Source organism: Lycium ferocissimum, chromosome 5, assembly GCF_029784015.1.
Source record: "Lycium ferocissimum isolate CSIRO_LF1 chromosome 5, AGI_CSIRO_Lferr_CH_V1, whole genome shotgun sequence".
Lineage (NCBI taxonomy): Eukaryota > Viridiplantae > Streptophyta > Magnoliopsida > Solanales > Solanaceae > Lycium > Lycium ferocissimum.
Window position 1 is genome coordinate 61441295 of NC_081346.1, and position 18713 is coordinate 61460007.

The 18713-nt window shown below is 40.2% G+C and overlaps 1 pseudogene; it reads left to right on the forward strand.

Annotated features, from left to right (window-relative positions):
* LOC132057890 (uncharacterized) overlaps positions 1-14421 on the forward strand; it is a 17328-nt pseudogene extending 2907 nt beyond the window's left edge.
* The last annotated feature ends 4292 nt before the right edge of the window (positions 14422-18713 follow it).

Sequence of the window (18713 nt, forward strand, 5' to 3'; positions counted from 1 at the left end):
TAAAAAAAAACATTTAAGGCTTTAGCAATGCTCAACTCATTTATTTATTACTCGGGGACTCTGAGTGATTAAAATATATTATGGGAGGTCAAAAATTAGGTGTCAACACTAATGCTGAGGTTCCATCAATTGAGTCAGTTCCCACAGTATGTGAGTTTGCAGAGGTGTTTCCTGCGGACTTACCAGGTATGCCCCCAAACCGTGATATTGATTTTTGCATTGATGTAGAGCTAGGGACTCATCCTATTTATATTCTACCATATCGGATTGCGCCAGCAGAGTTAAGAGAATTAAAAGAACAGTTTCAGGACCTTTTTAGTAAGGGTTTTATTGGTCCGAGTGTCTCTCCATGGGGCGCTCCTGTTCTTTTTGTGAAAAGCAAGGATGGGACTATATGGATGTGCATTGATTACCGCCAATTGAATAAAGTCACCATTCAGAATAAGTACCCTATTCCTCGTGTTGATGATTTGTTTGACCGGCTTCAGGGAGCTTCTGTGTTCTCTAAGATTGATTTGAGATTGGATTATCATCAGTTGAAGATTCAGGCCGAAGATATTCCTAAGACAACTTTTCGGACTCGATGTGGGCACTATGAGTTCCTTGTCATGTCTTTTGGGTTACAAATGCACCTGCTGCTTTTATGGATTTGATGAATTGCATATTTAAGTCATACTTAGATTCCTTTGTGATTGTATTTATTAATGACATCTTGATTTATTCAAAGAGCAAGGAGGATCATGAGAAGAATTTGAGCGATGTTCTTGGGTTGCTGAGAGATAGGAGGTTGTATACCAAGTTCTCTAAGTGTGAGTTTTGGCTTAAGTCTATGTCTTTCTCAGGCCAAGTGGTTTCAAAAGAGGGAATTATGGTTGATCCAAAAAAGATTGAGGCAGTTAGAGATTGGGCTAGGCCCACTTTAGTGACAGAAATCCACAGCTTCGTGGGTCTGGCTAGTTACTACCATCGGTTCGTGAAGGGATTTGCTTCTATTGCTTCGCATTTGACCCGGTTGACCCAGAAAGAAGTACCTTTTTAGTGGTCCAACGAGTGTGAAGAGAGCTTTGAAAAGCTCAAGACTTTATTGACTACAACACCAAATCTTACATTGCCCATGTAGGGCAAGGATTTTGTGGTTTATTGTGATGCTTCACGTTCTAGTTTGGGTGTTGTGTTGATGTAGGATAAGAGAGTCATTGCTTTTCTTCTAGGCAGCTAAAGATTCACGAGAAGAACTATCCTTCTCATGACCTGGAGTTGGCAGCAGTGGTGTTCGCGTTGAAGATTTGGAGGCACTATCTTTATGGTGTCCATTGTGAGGTATTCCCAGATCCTCATAGTCTTCAACATGTGTTTACCCAGTGAGATATTAATTCTAGGCAACGAAGATGGATGGAGCTGCTTAAGGATTATGACATTGCCATTTTGTATCATCCTGTCAAGGCAAACGTAGTAGCGGATGCCTTAAGCAGTAGGTAGTTTGGCTCGCTTGATCACTTCGGAGCGTCCATTGACCATGGAGGTTTAGACTCTGGTTAACGAGTTTTGTGAGGATAGATTTGTTCGATTCTGGTAGGATGTTAGATTATGTTGAGGCGAGGATCAGATTAAGAAGAAACAATAGCAGGATGTGAGTTTGTGCAAGATTCGTGATAAGGTTTTGAATGGGCAGGCCAAGGAGGCTGTGATTTATAGCGAGGGAGTTTTGAGGATTAAGAGACGTGTTTGCATTCCTCGTGTTGATGGCTTGATTCAGACGATTTTAGGGGAGTCCCTTAGTTCTAGATATTTTATTCATCCTGGTGCTACCAAGATGTATCGTGATCTGAGGCATCATTAGTGGTGGGCTAAGATGCAGTGCGATATAGCTAACTTTGTTTCTCAGTGTTTGAATTGTCATCAGATTAAGTACGAGCACCAGAGACCCGGGGGTACACTTCAGAAGATACCCATTCCTGAGTGGAAGTGGGAGAGGATAGCCATGGATTTTGTCGTTGGTCTTCTGAAGACCTTGGGCAAGTTTGATTTGATTTGGGTCATTGTTGATAGGTTTACTAAGTCTGCACACTTTTTTTCGGTTCAATTTACTTATAATGCAGAGAAGTTAGCCAAAATCTACATTCGTGAGGTAGTTCAATTGCATGGGGTTCAGATTTCCATCATTTCTGATAGGGGTCCTCAGTTTACATCTCATATTTGGAGGACTTTGCAGTCCAAATTGGGTACACGATTAGATCTTAGTATGTCTTTTCATCCTCAAATCGATGGTCAGTCTGAGCGGACGATTCAGGCTCTAAAGGATGTGCTCCGAGCTTGTGTGATTGATTTCGGTGGTCATCGGGACCAGTTCTTCGGGACCAGTTCTTACCGTTGGTAGAGTTTGCATATAATAATAGTTATCACTCGAGCATTGATATGGCTCTGTTTGAGGCTCTTTATGAGAGGAGATATAGATCACCTATTAGGTGGTTTGATGCATTCAAGGTAAGGCCTTGAGGTACTGATCTTTTGAGAGAGTCCTTAGATAAAGTTAAGGTGATTCAGGAAAATCTCTTGGCAGCTCAAAGTAGATAGAAGGAGTATGCGGACTGAAAGGTTCGAGAACTTGAGTTTATGGTAGGGGAGCAAGTTTTGCTAAAGGTCTTACTCATGAAAGGTGTGATGAGGTTTGGGAAGAAGGGCAAGCTTAGTCCTAGGTTCATCGACCCATTCGAGATTCTTGACCGTGTGGGAGAGGTAGCTTATGAGTTAGCCTTGCCTCCAGGTTTGTCTGGCATTCATCTGGTGTTTCATGTCTCTATGTTGAAGAAATATCATAGTGAGGGTTCGTATATCATTCGTTGGGATTCAGTCTTGTTAAATGAGAACGTGTCTTATGAGGAAGAGCCTATTTCTATTCTAGATAGAAAGATTCGTAAGTTTAGATCTAAGGAGATTGCATGTTACACCTCACCATCCCAGAAGCTAAGAACGTTCCCTACTTGTGATGTATTTTCGAGGAAGGAGCTTGTGGAAGGATAATGTCGTAGCTTACGCGGGATATAAGTCATGACGAACGGGTGTTATACCTTGGAAGGAATTTCATATCGTTATTGCTGTTAGTAAACTAATGTGAACTCGGAGGGTCCATGGAACACTTATGAGGCTAAGAAAGACTTTAAGTAAGTATTAAGAGAGAATCTAGAGGTTCCGGGGTCAAGCGGGTTGAAGGAAGTAAGTTGTCGAAACTTTGGGAAGAACTTGGTAGAATGTCGGATGAGAATTCTGATCCAACTTGAGTGAGGTATATCTTCTAGCATATGGGGAGTTATGGAGTGAGTAAACTATTCAAATTGAAGTTCATCTAGTCTAGTTTCCAACGCAACAAACCGTTCGTCAATACGACACTGAAGTAGGAAGTTATGGGCATTTTAAAACAGACTGTGAGAAGCCCGCAAACCTGCTCACAAATCCAAAGGAAAAAAAGGCCCACTTAAAGGCCCATTAAGTAACCCGACCCAACACCTATATATAAGCCCCAAACTCGCCATTTTCATAATTTTCACCCATTTCTCATCTCCACAACTTATTAGAACCCTCCACAACATCCATCTAAGTCCTTATACCAACCTTAGGATAATTTAGTAGTTCCAACATCAAATTTGGATATGGAAGGGACGGATGACCTTGTAGTTCTCAATTTCTGTGGTGGTATCATCGTTGAGAGGGGCGGAAACACCAACCCGAGTGCCATGTCACGCATGCAAGGCTGAACTAAGGTAGAATCCTTCCTATCTACTCGTAATTTAGAAAGATCTGTGGTAAATCACGCTAGATCTAACTCGTAATAATTCAAATTGGTGGAAATGTGAAGTAAATCTATGGAGATTATTGTTGATGGATTTCAATGGTTATTTTGGCAAGTTAGTATGAAAGTTGACTTTAGTAATGATTATAGATGTTGGGTTGTTGTTGTTACAATTCTGGGATCGGAGTATAAACAGAGGAAATCTTTGCCCGAATTTTCATAACTCCGAACTAATTTGGGAATATAATGACAAGAAATGAACATCCAAGCTAAGATGAGTCTAACGCAGGCCGCATATTTCACACCGAGTCCTGTAAGGGCCAGGTACTTTATCACATCGAGTCCCAAAAGGGCCGGGTACATTTCACCTTTGAGTCCTGCAAAGGCTGGGTACATTATAATGATATTATTTTATACATGTATACTGCATATGATTTTCAAAGCTCATGCATTGCACATTGTATGTTTCCCATTGATTCATGTTACCATTACTTCCTATGTTTATATCATGTTTATACTGTTATTTCCTACCTTACAAACTCAGTACTCTCTTCCGTGCTGACGTCCCATTTTACAGGATGCTACATTTCATGCTGCAGGTCCTGACAGAGTTACAGGAGAACCACCACAGTAAGGCTACAGCTTCAGCTAGGGTCAGCGAGCACCACTACTCCGGCTTGCTATATTTTGGTATATCTATGCTACTATGATACTTGTCCTAATGTTATGGGTAGGTCGGGGCCCTGTCCCAACGCTTATATTTTGTACGTATACACCTAGAGGCTCATAGACATTGTAGCATGTTTATGCGCTGTCTATTGATCTGGTCAGTCTTGGATAGTCGAAGTATGCTTTTGGACGGCCTTGCTGGCCTATGACTTGCTGATGTGAATATGTATAGCGGCCTCATCGGCATGCCTATATATATGTGTGTGTGTGTGTGTGTGTGTGTGTGTGTGTGTGTGTGTGTGTGTTTATGTTGTGTCCTGTGCATGGTAGCCAAATTGGGCCTTTTCGGTGAGCAGGTGTTTTCTTTAGCCCATGTAAATTGTATCACAAGGGACAAAGGTATAGTTTGTCAGGATTAAGGTAATGCCAGATGGCATCCGACCTAGAGGTCGGTTACCGTCATGCCCCTAGTCGGGGTGTGACATTGAGTCAGTGAAGGTTCAGTGGAAGAATCATCCTGTTGAGGAAGCCACTTGGGAGACTGAAGAAGATATGTGTAATAAGTATCCCTAGCTTTTCACTGAGTCAGGTACCTTTCCCCTTGTTTCCTTCCCTTTTGTCCGTTTGGGGAGGAACGGTTGTTTAATTAGTATCTAATGTAATGACCCGCTAAGTCGTTATGGGAGGCTTTGACCATTTTATCCTACTCGGACCTTTCCAAGACTAGGAATGAGGTGAATGTGAGCTCAACGAGTTAGAATTCTTGAAACTAAAACTTGAATTCATTTGTGAGTCTGTTTGACAAACTTTTCATCATTTCCGTTGGGAGGTGACTTAGTAAATTTGATCTCCGTTGGGAATTTTGAGACCACGAGCGAGTCTGTAGCATGTTTTTACATTCATGTGCATTTTTGGTTTGTGTCTATATGGGCTCGGATTGATGTTGAGATTTTGGGTGAAAATTTGGTGAGAATACCAAACTCACTGGTGGAATAGGACCACTGCAGTAGTCGTAGGACCGTTGTAGCGGGTCCGACACAATAGTGCGGGGTCCGCCATCACGGGAAATGGGGAATCAATGAGGTCCTCCATAGCGGGAGGATTCCCACAATAGCGAGACTGTTATAGTAGAATTGACGGGAGGCAGAATTGATGTTTATACTATAGAATTTTGAACCCATTCCCCACATAACACCAAAACAGTTCCCAAGAAAGTGAGGTGATTTTCTAAGGGTAGGGTGAAACTACTCCTTGAAGGTAAGTCCCAACCCCTTGTTCGTTCAATCCATTGTCATCCTTAAGTTCTATGAATAATATAAGGTCATTTAATGGTGGTAGAAAAGGTTAGAACCCTAAAAAAAGTAAAACACTAGAATAATGAATGGGTTATTGATTTATTATTGTTTAATCATCTAGGAGTACAGACTATCACTTCCTACAATGAGAAATTCATTTTTAATGGTGGATTATTGTACATCGAGACCTAGGGTTCCACTAAAAATGGGAACTTTAGCCAAAAACTGTTGAAAGGGGTTAAATTGATTAGAAGACCCACAAATTAATATAGTAAGGTTTTTGAGAGTATGATTATGATGATTTCACACTAAGTGTTAGTCTATCTAATTGAAAAGGGTAGTGGTTATATTGTTAGACTTTGAACATTCCGAGGCTTTGCGGAAGGGGAGAGCTCTTGCGGAGTGATTGCATTGTTCTAGTTCTACTTTGAGGTAGGTTACAGTTTACTTGAGTTAGACTTTGATTAGTTGATTGTATATGTCATAGAATTGACGGCAGAAAGCTTGTCTAGGTCTTCAGACATGGAGTTTTGTTAGACATTACTTAGATTGATGTGACTTTGATTACGTAGGCTGATTTCCATTACACTTTAAGTTTTCAACTAGAGTTGTGTTCTTGAAAATATTGAAAGGAAGGTGTTCATATATACCCTTCATTGATTGATAAAGATAGCTGTATATTTAGGCTATCGTTGAGCAGATTTATTTGTGAGTCTTGTTATGACTTGTGATATTATGATTTCTATTTCATTGATTCTGGCATTACCAAGTGTACATGAGTTTACATTGTGTTGCGAATTTTGAGACACTGTTGGTTATATCTTGTGATGGAAAATATACATCTATATAAGGCACATTTGACAGGGAGTGACGATGTGGCCTTGTTGTGAGCTCGTGGTCCAAGGTCAATTCCAGAACGAGTTGTACATGAACACCATGGGTCCCCTATAGGTCATGGCTATTTGGGGCAAACATTACCATTTAGCAAGTGTGTACACAGTTTGAGGGACTGTATTGATTGCATTGCATTAGACTTTATTATATTCTGGTGACTTGGTATTGATATTGATAATTGGGTGATGATTGACTCTTGATTTTATGATGTTGTACCTGTCTGCCTATTCTGTTGATTTTATGAATGTATGCATGATACTAATCTTAGTCGGCCTATGATATCTACTAATACATAGTGTTTGAACTGATACTACCTTGTTCCACCCTTTTTTAGTGCAGATTGTGCACCAGAGACTTAATCCAGACCTCATATTTAGCTTGAGGTCAGTTCCTGATCAAATTTGAGGGTGAGCTTCTCTTTGTGCCATGCCGCCTGAAGATCTTTCCTATTTGGATGTCTACTTTCCTTCAGACATTTTTTATTATTACATATAGTTATTTATTCTTTAGATAGCTTTATGTTAGAGTCCTTGTATGATAACTTTCGGATTTTCGGGTTATAATAGTTAGGACTTCCGCATTTTTATACTTATTATGGCATAATTAAACGTAGTTATGAGCTGATTCTGTTTAAGTATTTATAATTATTTAAATGGTTAAATAATTGGGTAAAGGGATGGTTCACCCACTAGGGAAATTAGTGTGGGTGCCATTCACGGCTGTTGGGTCGTGACACAATCAATATGACGAAGGGATGATCATTTAAGATTCCCTAAACTGCATAGAAGCACCACATCGGGTTGTCAAACCCAATGGCCACCCTTCCTCCTGAATAGCTAGGAAAAGACCATACCGGGGTTATGAACCCTCGATGGCTACTCTTCCTCCTGAATGGCTAGGCTAACCCCACTTGGTTACATACTGACCACCCTTTCTCCCGAGTAGCCAGGCCAAACACAAATAATAGAAATCATGGAATAATAGCCGAATCAGAATCATAGCATAGAAGTCGAGTCACTCATTGTGGACTATATTCATCATCCCATTATTAGGGGTACTTCAAATCATTAATGGGTTTAGAAACCAAATTTAAGTCATTAAATGAGTTTCAAATTCCAACACAATCTGTTCATAGAGCAAAACACATGAAATATCCAAGCTTTCCGAAATCAAGTTTAAGCATCCCTTATGGGGTAATTCATGTTCAAAGATCAAAGCTTTATATTTCAATTTCAATAATTCTTTGATAAGGGAAAATCATATATACATATATATAATATAATACACACAAAGTTTTAATGCAGGCTTGTCCCTCACGCACACAAACCTTGCCAAAGAACTGCCTTAAATGTTTGAAAACGTATGCTCGAAAAGAGACATACTTCAATTCCTGCTATAATGCTACCAAATGGGTTTTCTGAGGTTCAAAAATAACTCTACGATTGATTTAGATGAGAAATATTAGAACTTTAATCTTTTCTTTAAGTTTTCTTGAAATTTTGAGAACTAGAGCTTTTCTAAGCCTTGAATCTTGTTCTTGAATCTTATGAGAATCACTAGTGGATTCTAACCTCTTAGTTTACTCTATACTAGTTCAAACTTCAATAATAATCTCATAAAAATCAGAAGTCTTACCTTTTGATATAATCCCACACGGCCCCTCTCTTCTGCTTTCCTTAATTTTCAAAGAATCTAGGGTTTGGGAAGATGAACAAGTGTCAAGAAGTAACAATTTTGATCTTAGATTGATGTAGAAATGATGGAAATTTATGAATAACTTACCTTAGATGCTTTGGGGAAGCTTTAGGGTTATTTCCTCTCAAAAAGTCATCCAAAACGAAGTGGGATGAAAGAGTTAAGAGAAAATCACGTCCTCGGGTTTTTATACATGCGGGGCCGTTCGGTGGCTGGTTATGCATCGCAGATAGGCAGGTGCGAACACACATCAAGATAGAACATCTGACAATTTTGGGTTAAAATACGACCAAGCAATGCGTCGCATAAGGTGAAAAGTGACCGCATAATGCGATCTACGACGCAATCTGTCCAGCAGACTGCTCTGTGACCTTTTAGTAAAACGGTCATAACGTTTTACTCACAACTTCATTTGAGCTCCACTTTATATCGTTGGAAAAGTATTTCAAAGGTCTACAACTTTCATGTTTTAAGTTTTCTCAAATTCTCAACGGAGTTTCACGTAATTGGCCTATAAGTCAGACCTACCGAAACTTAAACGAGTTTAAGAACTCTTACGAACTTCACTATTTGGTTTGACTTCAAAACGACTATCTTTCACACATACTTAAAATGTCGCATTAATGCTCATTTAACACATTCATACCTAATCTGGATTTACAGAGTGTTACATGAACACTAACCCCCTACCCATTCATGGTAACAATACTATCCATATGATTGAGAGGGAAGAAGACTGGGCCGTATGCAAACCTATGGTTCGAGACCCGATCAATACACTTGAGAAAACGGTGGCATTGCTCACAATCCAAGAGCACCCATGGTTCAAAGTACCGATCCCTGCACTAATTATAGCACCAATATCCCAAGAGATGGTGATAGCGCAAAGAAAAGAATATATTGTCCAAGTGGCAATCACCCATGGAATGACTCGGTCTGGGAGGTGTTACACTCCCGAAGAATTGGCCCAAGGAGCGCCAAGGAAAGAGGGAAATCAAAGAATGCCCATTACTAAATGTGAGGCCGAAGACTTCTGGCGCAGAATGCAGCCAAAGGAATACTCTATTGTGGAGCATCTAAAGAAGACACCAGCCTAAATATCTGTGCTGACATTATTGTTGAGTTCACCTCAACACCGTCTAGCTTTAATGAATGTACTAGACAAAGCTTATATCCTCGCAGGAATGAGCAGCGAGAATTTGGCCAAAATGGTGGCACATGTCATGGGTGAACATCAAATCTCCTTCACTAAGGAAGAACTGCCTAAGGAAGGCACAACACACAACAAGGCGCTATATGTCACTATCATGTTCCGAAACAAGGTTAACCCGAGTATTGATTGATAATGGGGCTGGCCTCAACATCTACCCTGAATCCACTCTTAGTCAATTGGGTTATGACATTAGAAAGATCCGCCAAAGCAATACAAATATAAGGGCACTTGATGGATCCCAATGTGATCCTATTGGAGAAGTGGGTCTCTGTGTCCAAATGGGACCCGCTTAGTCCACCACCGAGTTCTAAGTCATGGAAATTGCAGCTAATTACAACTTATTATTGGGAAGACCATGAATTCACATGACTGGAACCATGACATCTCCTCTCCACCAAGCTGTGAAGTTCGTATGAGAAGGCGACGAGGTTGTGATTCATGCGGAGGGTAGCATCCACAACTACCCAAATAACTCCGTGCCAGTCCTCAAAGAGACTCAAAAGGAATAGATTACCACATGGTAGAGCTAGTGGAGGCTGCCCATAAAGAAAATTTCACACAAGTGCCCATGCCTACGGTCTATAACACGATTGCCTTAACCATGCTCCAGAAAGGGTTTGAACACGGGCGAGGCCTAGGAAGAGACCTCCATGGCATCATAGAGCCAGTCCCAATTACTGAAGACAATTTTCATTTTGGTTGGGGGTACTCTCCCAATGATGACGAGATCTTCTAATCCAACATAAAGAAGAAGGGTCCTGTAAAGCTACACTAGCCAATTTTGAGCATATACTAGTCCTTCCCAGTCTGGATGCCCATTTGTAACGACACGTTTTGTCGTTATCGTGATTCTTCTATTTTTGCCCTCGTTAACTCGTTCCCGAGTCTCATTAGAACTATTTTGACTCGAGAAGATAGTAGTCATGGTTTCCTAGGCTTTGTTTAGAGTTTTGAAGCATTTTTTAGAAAGTGTGGCTTTAAGCGATAACTGTTTGACCGGTGGTTGAGTTTTGGGTAAACGGATCTTTTTCAAAAATTTATCCATTTTGAGAGGTTCGGATGATTGATTGGTGGGCTTGGTTCGGTCCCTAATGCACCTGATTGCGCTTTAGGACTTGGGTTGGAAAGTTGATAATTAGGCCATCGGGGGTTGACTTGGTCAACGAAGCCTCCGATGGAAATTTTGAGGCCACGAGTGTGTTCGTAGCATGTTTTTATGTATATCTGCATATTTGGTTTGTATGTTTTGGGCATCGGGTGAATGTCGAATTTTGGGATGAAATTGTGGAAGTTGGGAAAAATTCTAGTTCTGGTGTGACCGCTACTGCGGTGCTTTTACCACTTTTGTGGTGCCGCTATTATGGCATTTTTACCGCTATTGCGGTGTCTCGACGGCTATTGCGGTCATCGATGGGCAGATTCATTAAATACCCTAGTTTGAGTTATAATTTCCCATTCTCATATTGGGAGCTCTAGACTTCGGCCTTGAGAGGAAACAAGTCCTAAGTGTATGGAACATTGTTGGGGTAAGATTCTAACCTCTGACTAGTCTTATTTACATGATTCCTTCGCTATTTTCCTATTTTAATCCATGAAACCATTTAGTAAAGCAAGGGTTCTTTAAAATTGGGTTTTAATTCAATCTTGAAATTGGAGGCTAAATTGTGGATAGCTTTGCATGGAAATTAGGCTTTGATCTATTGAAACATGATTTCTTCATTATTAGTGGTAAAATTGTGGGATTAAAGTTAGGGTTCTTAGACCCAAATTTGGGGTTTTCACATTAATGATGATTTTGAAAATTAATTGAGTATTCCTATGATTATAATAATGGGTTTTGAAATTTTGGTATTGAATATGGTATTTTGGTCATAAAATTCTCGTTTTGCCCTTGAGTTCCGTTTTCCTAAATTAAAGAGTGGTTTTGACCCGAATAGAATATAGTCATTATGGGTATAATTCTTCATGGTTTTTTACATAGAATTCATATGTGATAGAGTTTGATTATATTGTTTGGAGATGCTTCAAAAGACGAAACAAAATATAGGTTCGTGGCACCTGTTCGGCTACCAGGTAGGTTACGGATTCCCTTTTGGTAGACAACAGTTAGTTTCCCATATTCATGTATTAGAAGGAACGGAGAATGCATGTGTAGGAATTGGAGATTTCGGATGGAATCCTAGGATGGTATTGTTGTGTGAGTTGTATTTCGGGCTTGTAGCTTGTAGATTCTTCAGGATGCTTGATTTGGTTTTCGTAAGTATCGGTGGATTTTATATGACTTGGGAGTAGTGGGTGATACCTATTTTATGTGTCTTACGATGAGAATTTTTGTAATATGTGATTAATTGTGTTATGCTATTAATAGTGAATCTAGTTGATAAATGGGGGGATAAAATGTACTAACGATTGTGACTAAGTTCTAGATTAAGTTGTGACAAATGATTGTGAGTAGTAGGTGAAATTACTCGTTCTAAGCTATTAGACAAAGTTAGGGGAAGTGGTAATAATGTGTATTGACTTGATTAACCTGTTGTGTGTTTGGGGCTCGCCACCCCGTTATGTTGGGATTTGATTGTTCTGTTGTGTTGGCTTGATGCCATGAGTTGTTAATTAATGTTGGATTCTGTTTTATCATCTTGATTATGATACTGTTGGTGTACCCACTGCTGGTACTTGTGATTCGATTATACTATTGGCGTACCCATTGTTGGTACTTGTGATTCGTTTATATTGTTGGCATACCCACTGTTGGTATTTGTGATTCATATATCTTTGTTGGCATACCCACTGTTGGTATTTGTGATTCTTATATACTGTTGACATACCCACTGTTGGTATTTGTGATTTGGATATATTGTTGGCGTACCCCATTGTCAGTACTTGTGATATTGATCAGACTGTTGATGTTGACACATGCATTTCACGCATTCTCATCCATTCATGATACATTGTTGATATCCTGATGATAATAGAGAAAACTCTTTTACTTGAGTGATGTGAGATAACCGATATCTGATGTTCATCCTGAAATCGTTGATTGAGCGAAGTTGATACTTGATAAAACTCTTTTACTTGAGTGACGTGAGATGGCCAATATCCAATGTTAGTTCCGGAATCATTGATTGCATGGCTGATATTCGATGTTAGTTCCGGAATCGTTTATAATGCATGGACTCTACGGGTCCCCCATAGTGGTGCCGGTGAGAATCCCCTGTGGGCAAAGATTCGAGGTCCCGTCTGTCTGTTGGGCAAATATTAGGGATGGGTGACACTTAGACTTCGTGAGTCACACTGGGTTATGCTACCGATACCTCGATATTTTTATCCGGAGTACATGTGTACACAGCATTTGCATGGCATTGCATTGCATCCATACATTATTGTATTGCATTGCACCATGGGTGTGATTGAGATGCTTGGTGTTGTAATTGTGATGTTAGATTCGGGCTTGATGTATTAAGACTTGGCATGTTTGGGATTAGATGCTTTATTTAGGCGATGACGTGTACTTGGATTCGATTACATTTGATTTATACTTGTTGATTTGTACTTGTTGAAATATCCCGTAGAACCCTCCGTAAAATCAGTTACTTGATTGGTTTCTAAGTGATGTAGGATAAAAAGTGTTATAATGATGAGTTGACTCCTAGACTAAAATTAACGATCTAATGATTTATGTATTGGGGAACTGCACTTGTGATATTTGACCTGTAGTTATTATAGAGCAGTTGTGTTTTAAGGGTATTGATGTTATGATATGCGGTAGATAGACGTATGACTTGATTTAGTGATTATCATGATTGTTTGTGAATTCTTTTACTAATATGTGTTACTAACCATTGTCGGCCTATAATACTTACTCAGTACGCGTGGATTGTACTGATATTGCACTTGCTACACCCTTTTTGGGGTGTAGATTGTTTCAGGTGATTGATTGTGATATGAAGTAGAAATGTGCGGTGCCTATCTGGAAGGCCTCCTCCCACTTCATTCCGGGACAGAGGTTGAGTCTTAGAATGTAGTGGTAATCTAAAATCATTTCGCTCTTGTACTAGTCTAAACCAGGTCGTGGGAAGTTGGATCGAGTCTTTAATCATTATATTTGTTGTAATCTCATAAATACTTGAGTTTATTAATCATATTATGAGGTTCCACTGTTATTTCTAATTATCTATTAGTTCTAATGATTCGTCTTTGTTTAATTGATGTGCTATTCGATAGAGGGTTCGTCTACCGAGGTAGGAAAGGTAGGTGCCCGCGCGGTCCTAAAATGGGGCATGACACCATGCCTAGTGATAGAGACTCATAAGAAGGGTTAGGGATGCTATTCCAAGAAGAAGATTGCTCGGTGCTATTGGAAGAATGCACTAAAGCACCCACTATCGGCGATGCTGATCTAGGCAAGCAACTATCCGATTGGACCTCAACCCCACTCTTGGCTCTTCGGTAGAGAAATGATGAATTTATACTTTAAAATCGACGGGAATCAGTCGAGGCCCTAGTAGTCACCATTTGCACTTTTAAATTATCTCGTGATGTTTTCAAAAATGGAAATGACTCGATGTTGATCCGAGTCAGGACCACAGTCTGTACTTCCTTTCTGTTGAAATTAATGATGCCTCAACTTATGAGAAAAATAACTCTTTTATTTACTTACGCATATGTTTTATGCTAACCCTGCTTTTCCTTATTTTTCAGTAATAAAAATGATAACAACCTTAAATGTCATGACATGTCGCAAAACGAATGAGTCAAGTGACCAAGACAAAGTGGAATACGAAGAGGAAACAATATTGCCTGAGGGTTTCGTAGAAGAAGTAGAACAGTTTGAGAAAGAACAAAACTCCAATCTAGATGAAACATAAATAATTAATCTAGGAGATGATGAAATAGTCAAAGAAACCATGATAAGTGCTCACTTGAAAGCACCCCAAAAGGAAGAGTTAATAAGCCTTCTAAGGGAATACCTGGATATTTTCGCCTGGTCATACGCCGATATGCCTGGATTAAGAATCGACATAGTGGCCCATAGATTACCATCAATGAGGGCTTCGCCCCGGTCAAACAGCAAACCAGGCAGTTCAAGCCAGATCTTAGTATTCGCATCAAGGATGAAGCGAAAAAACAGATTTAGTCCGGAGTAGTGGAAGTAACTTCGTACCCAACATGGTTGGCCAACATAGTGCCGGTACCCAAGAAAGACGGAAAGATCCAAATTTGTGTGGACTACTGCGATCTTAATAGAGCTAGTCCCAAGGATAACGTCCTACTCCCAAACATCCACATACTAATTGATAACTGCGCAAGATACGAGTTACAATCATTCGTGGATTGTTTCGCAGGATACCATCAAATCTTGATGAGCGAAGAGGATGCAGAAAAAACAGCCTTCATCACTCGATAGGGAGTGTATCACTATAGAGTAATGTCGTTCGGCCTTAAGAACGCCGGCGCCACTTATATGAGGGCTATGACTACTATTTTTCATGACATGATCCATAAGGAAATTGAAGTATATGTGGGCAATGTCATTATCAAATCAAGAGAAAGCCCAGAGCATACCATATATTTAGGAATGTTCTTTGACAGACTCCAAAAATTCAATCTAAAGCTAAACCTGACTAAATGTACATTTGGAGTACCTACCGAAAAATTGATGGGATTCATATTCAGCCGGAGGGGCATAGAGCTATACCCATCAAAGATCAAAGCCATCCAAGAACAGCCATCTCCCAAGACTGAGAAAAAGGTCATGAGTTTCTTGGGAAGACTCAATTACATTGGGCGTTTCATAGCCCAATCCACCGTAATTGTGGAGCCAAAACTCAAACTGTTAAAGAAAGATGCAGCAATGGAATGGACTGAAGAGTGTCAGGAAGCATCCGACACCATTGAGAGCTACCTATCCAACCCACCAGTCTTAGTACCTCCTAGACCTGGGATCCCATTATTGTTATACCTATCGGTATCAGATAATGCTTTTGGATGCGGGTTAGGACAACACGACGAAACCGGAAAAAAGGAACGTGCAATCTACTATATGAGCAAGAAATTCACTGCCTACGAAGCGAGATACAATTTTGTGGAGAAAACATGTTGTGCTTTGACATGGGTAGCCCAAAAGCTAAGGCACTACTGGTCGTCATACACCACTCATCTCATATCCAAGATGGAGCCACTTAAGTCCATCTTCCGCCAACCCATGCCTATAGGGAAGTTGGCCAAATTGTAGATGCTATTGAGTGAATTTGACATCACATATATAGCACAAAAGGCAGTTAAAGGACAAGCGTTGGCCAATTTACTGGCATAAAGCCCAGTTGATGAAGACTTCGAACCTACTTCCTTGACAAAGAAGTACTGACAGTAGAAGAAGACATAGCTGAACCCTATCCAGGATAGAGGTTATTTTTTGATGGCATGGTCAATTATAAAGGTTCAGGAATCGGAGCTGTCTTGGTATTAGAAACCGGGCAACATTATCCGATTGTCGCGAAGCTTAAATTCTGATGCAACAACAACATGGCAATATACGAGGCCTGCATTTTGGGCTTCAGAATGGCTTTGGATATGGACATCCATGAGCTACTGGTAATAGGCAATTTACATATGTTGATCCACCAAGTACAAGGTGAGTGAGCAACGAAGAACGCCAAAATCTTACCATATGTGAAATTCGCACAAAGGTTGTGCAAAAAGTTCAAGAAGATCGGATTCAAACACACGCCAAGGGCTCAAAACAAGTTCGCTGATGCTATAGCTACCATAGCATCCATGATACAACACCCTTAAAGCAGTCACATTGACCCGTTGGAGATAAGTCTCAGAGAGGAACATGCTACAGTTCCCATGTGGAGGCGGAGCCTGATGGCAAGCCGTGGTATATTGAAATAAAGATATATCTGGGGAGATTATCCCAAGAATACTACAAACAACCAGAACAAAGCCATCCGGAGAATTGCCAATGGATTCTTTATGAATAAGGCGATTCTCTAAAAAAAACGCTGGATCTAGGATTACTCTGATGCGTGGACACCGCTGAGGCCATAAAATTACTAGAAGAGGTACATGCTGGAACACATGGGCCTCACATAAATAGGTTCATTCAATCCATGAAAATCCTCCGAGCAGGCTATTATTGGATGACAATGGAAAATGATTGTTACAAATTTGTGCAAAGCTACAACCAATGCTAAATCCATGGAGATCTGATCAGTCCCACAGAGTGAACTCAATGTTATGAGCTCACTTTGGCCATTCGTCGCCTGAGGTATGGATGTCATTGGACCCACCGAGCCTGCCGCCTCAAATGGGCACTAATTCATCCTGGTCGCCAAAGATTACTTCACTGAATTGGTAGTAGTCACATCACACAAATTGGTGATGAGAAAGGTGGTAACCGACTTCGTGCGAAACAACTTTATATGCCGATTTGGCATACCCGAGTCCATCGTAACGGACAACGGAGTGAATCTGAACAATCATCTGATGAAAGAAATCTGTGAACAATTCCGAATAACCCACAGGAATTCCACAGCCTATTGGCCACAATGAATGGAGCTATAGAGATAGCCAACAAGAATATCAAGAGGATATTGAGGAAGATGACAGACAACTACAAATGTTGGCACGAAAAATTGCCCTATTCGTTGCTTGGATACAGAACAACAACTCAGACTTCAACAAGGGCAACTCCGTACTTGCTTGTCCATGGATTGAAGCAGTCATACCTGCAGAGGTGGAAATATCATCACTGAGAATCATATAAGAAGCAGAGATGGACAACGCAGAGTGGGTTCGAAACTGATACAAGCAACTGGCTCTAGTTGATGAAAAGAGGATGATTGCTATATGCCACGGCCAATTGTACCAACAAAGAATGGCACGTGCCTTTATCAGACTAGTCAGAGCACGACTTTTCCAAATACGACAACTGTTACTCAAGCGAGTGTTTCCGCACCAAGATGAGTACAAAGGAAAATTTTCACCTAACTGGAAAGGCCCATACCTGGTCTGCAAAGTACCTTCCAGAGGAGAAGTGATACTAGCGGAAATGGACGGCTAAGAATGGCCCAAAACAATCAACTTAGATGCAATCAAGCGCTAATATGCGCGAAGACACGCTTTTCAATTTATAATCGTTATTTATTTACTTGTAATAATTTTTGTAATAGATAGAAAAATAAAATGATTTCCTTGTAATATGAACTACGCAATGACCTGATTTCTCCAAAGTGGGATACGTAGGCAGTCCACTTGAGACCCGGTCACATTTTTAGTAAAAAGCCAAAACTCAATTACTTTATTCTGAACTACATTCGACCTGATTCATGCTGCGACAAAATACGTAGGCACTATTCGAGCTTGGTCATGCCAATCAAAAAGCCCCAAGAAACTCCTAGGAAGCCACATAAATAAGACATCGAGAGGAACTCAGAGTGGGCACGAGAGTTTGCCACACATATCAAACTAGGGCATCTCAAAAATTCCTTCACAACAGTTTGGTCCAAGAGTTAGCCAACCCGAAACCCTAAACTGGGGAAATTTTTTTGACATGATCTAAAAAATTCTTTCATCAAGATGCAGCACGCAAGTTCGCTTGAAACAAGACTTTAAACTGGGGCAGAATTTTTTAGAAAGGGTCTCAAATTTCACTCGAGGAAGCCATAGTTTCAACCACAAGATGCAACAGAAGGCTTAAGAGTTCTCATTCAAATGCGTATGTAATGACAATTAATTCAAATAGTTTTTCAAATTATATTTTTTACAAACAAAGGTTTGAAAAACTTATGATCAACAAATTGCGAATTTTTTTTACTTAAAGATAAATTCATCTTTCAAAACTACCGAATCCAAGAGGATCGGTTACAGGAAAGCAGCCAAGTAGGTGAAGCAATAACGAACAGAAGATAACAACGCGGATCAATTTTACTAGAAACTAACACTCTGTGAATGCAAGTCTCCAGCATCATCTGGAGGATGACAATTTATTGCTAGCATTGTTTTTTCATGGTAATAAAGCAGGTAAAAACAACTTATCGGAGGAAAATCCAAACCGTAATCAAGCCGAGGAAGCCACACCAAAGCAGAAGCGCCACGAGGATGGCCCAATCAAGCCAAGAAGGCTGTTAAAGACAACAATGCCACAAGGGAAACA